This window comes from Palaemon carinicauda, chromosome 43 (genome assembly GCF_036898095.1).
Source record: "Palaemon carinicauda isolate YSFRI2023 chromosome 43, ASM3689809v2, whole genome shotgun sequence".
Taxonomy (NCBI): Eukaryota; Metazoa; Arthropoda; class Malacostraca; order Decapoda; family Palaemonidae; genus Palaemon; species Palaemon carinicauda.
Genome location: NC_090767.1, coordinates 6,939,558 through 6,942,731, shown reverse-complemented (window position 1 = coordinate 6,942,731; position 3,174 = coordinate 6,939,558).

Genomic DNA, 3,174 nt, shown 5'->3' with positions numbered 1-3,174 from the left:
AAAACTAAAACTAAAACTATAATTATAACTCAAATTAAAACTAAAACTGTGACTATAACTATAACTATAACTATATCTATAACTAAAACTGAAATTAAAACTAAAACTATAACTAAAACTAAAACTAGAACTAAAACTAAAACTGAAACTGAAACTAATACTAAAATTAAAACTGCAACTGAAACAAAAACTATAACTAAAACTAAAACTAAAACTAGAACTATATCTATAACTATAACTAAAACTAAAACTAAAACTAAGCCTAAAACTAAAACTAAAACTAAAACTAAAAATATAACTATAACTAAAACAGAAACTAAAACTAAAACTAAAACTGAAACTGAAACTTAAACAGGAACTGAAACTAAAACTAAAATTAAAACCATAATTAAAAGTAAAACTATAAGTATAACTATAAATAAAACTTAAACTAAAATGAAAACTGAAACTAAAACTAAAATAAAATTAAAACTATAACTATAACTATAACTAAAACTAAAACTGAAACTATAAATATAACCAAAACTAAAACTAAAAATAAAACAGAAACTGAAATTGAAACTAAAACTAAAACTAAAACTAAAACTGATACTATAACTATAACTATAACTATAACTATAACTAAAACTAAAACTAAAACTGAAACTATAAATATAACCAAAACTAAAACTAAAATTAAAACTGAAACTAAAACTAAAACTAAAAATATAACTAAAACTAAAATTAAAAATAAAACTATAACTATAACCATAACTATAACTATAACTATAACTAAAACTGAAACAAACACTAAAACTAAAACGAAATCTTAAACTATAACTATAACTATAACTATAACTGAAACTATAACTATAACTATAACTATAACTATAACTATAACTATATCTAAAACTAAAACTAAAACTGAAACTGAAAATAAACCTGAAACTATAACTATAACGATAACTATAACTAAAACTAAAACTAAAACTAAAACGGAAACTGAAAATAAACCTGAAACTATAACTATACCCATAAATATAAATATAACAAAAACTGACAATAAATATAAAACTAAAACTATAATTAAAGCTAAAACAATAATTATAACTATGAATAAAACTAAAACTAAAACTAAAACTGAAAATGAAACTAAAATTAAACTGAAACTATGACTATAATGAAAACTATAACTAAAATTAAAACTAAAACTAAAAATTAAAACTAAATCTGAAACTGAAACTGAAACTAAAACTAAAACTTAAACTAAAACTGAAACTGAAACTGGAACTAAAACTAAAACTAAAACTATAACTATAACTGAAACTAAAACTGAAACTTAAACATAAACTAAAACTGAAACTGAAACTATAACAATAACTATAACCATACCTAACTATAACTATAAATATAACCATAACTACAACTATAACTATAACTATAACTAAACCTAAAACTAAAATTATAACTATAACTATAACTAAAACTAAAACTAAAACTAAAACTATAACTATAACTATAACTAAAACCAAAACTAAAACTGTAACTATAATCTAGATATAACTATAACTAAAACTAAAACTATAACTATAACTAAAGCGAAAACTGAAACTGAAACTGAAACTGAAATTAAAACTAAAACTAAAACTAAAACCATAACTAAAACTATAACTATAACTATAACTATAACTGAAACTAAAACTAAAACGAAAACTAAAACTGGAACTGGAACTGAATCTGAAAAAAAATAAAACTAAAACAAAAATTTAAAACTAAAACTATAACTATAACTATAACTATGTTTATAACTAAAACTTAAACTAAAACTGAAACTATAACTAAAAATAAATCTAAAACTAAAACTAAAACTGAAACTAAATCTAAAATTAAAACTGAAACTGAAACTAAAATTATAACTAAAACTAAGACTAAAACTGAAACTAAAACTATAACTATAACTAAAACTGAAACTAAAACTAAAACTGAAACTGAAACTGAAACTAAAACAGAAACTGAAACTAAAACTAAAATTAAAACTATAACTGAAACTAAAACTATAAGTATAACTATAAATAAAACTAAAACTAAAACTAAAACTAAAACTGAAACTAAAACTAAAATAAAACTAAAACTATAACTATAACTAAAACTAAAACTAAAAATATAAATATAACCAAAACTAAAACTAAAACTAAAACTGAAACTGAAACTGAAACTAAAATTAAAACTAGAACTGATACTAAAACTATAACTATAACTATAACTATAATTATAACTAAAACTAAAACTAAAACTAAAACTAAAACTATAAATATAACCAAAACTAAAACTAAAACAAAAATTGAAAATGAAACTGAAACTAAAACTACTGAAACTAAAACTAAATCTAAAACTATAACTATAACGATAACTATAAATATAACCATAACTACAACTATAACGATAACTATAACTAAAATTAAACTAAAACTGAAACTGAAAATAAATGTAAAACAAAAACTAAAACTAAAACTATAATTATAACTAAAACTAAAACTAAAACTATAACTATAACTATAACTATAACTATAACTGAAACTACAACTAAAACATAAACTGAAACTAAAACTAAAACTGTAACTAAAACTAAAACTATAACTATAACTAAAACTAAAACTAAAATTATAACTATAATTATAACTGAAACTATACCTATAACTATAACTATAACTGAAACTAAAACAAAAACTAAAACTATAACTATACCTATAACTATAACTATAACTGTAACTAAAACTATAACTAAAACTAAAACTAGAACTATAACTATAACTATTACTATAACTATAACTAGAATTAAACTAAAACAAAAACTTTACCTATAACTATAACAATAACTAAAACTAAAACTAAAACTAAAACTAAAACTGAAACTGAAACTGAAACGAAAACTAAAACTAAAACTAAAACTAAAACAAATAACTACCACTATAACTATAACTAAAACTAAAACTAAGACTAAAACTAAAACTAAAACTATAACTAAAAGTAAAATTAGAACTATAACTGTAACTATTACTATAACTATAACTAGAATTAAACTAAAACAAAATCTTAACCTATAACTATAACAATAACTAAAACTAAAATTAAAACTAAAACTAAAACTGAAACTGAAACTGAAACGAAAACTAAAACTAAAACTAAAACTAAAAC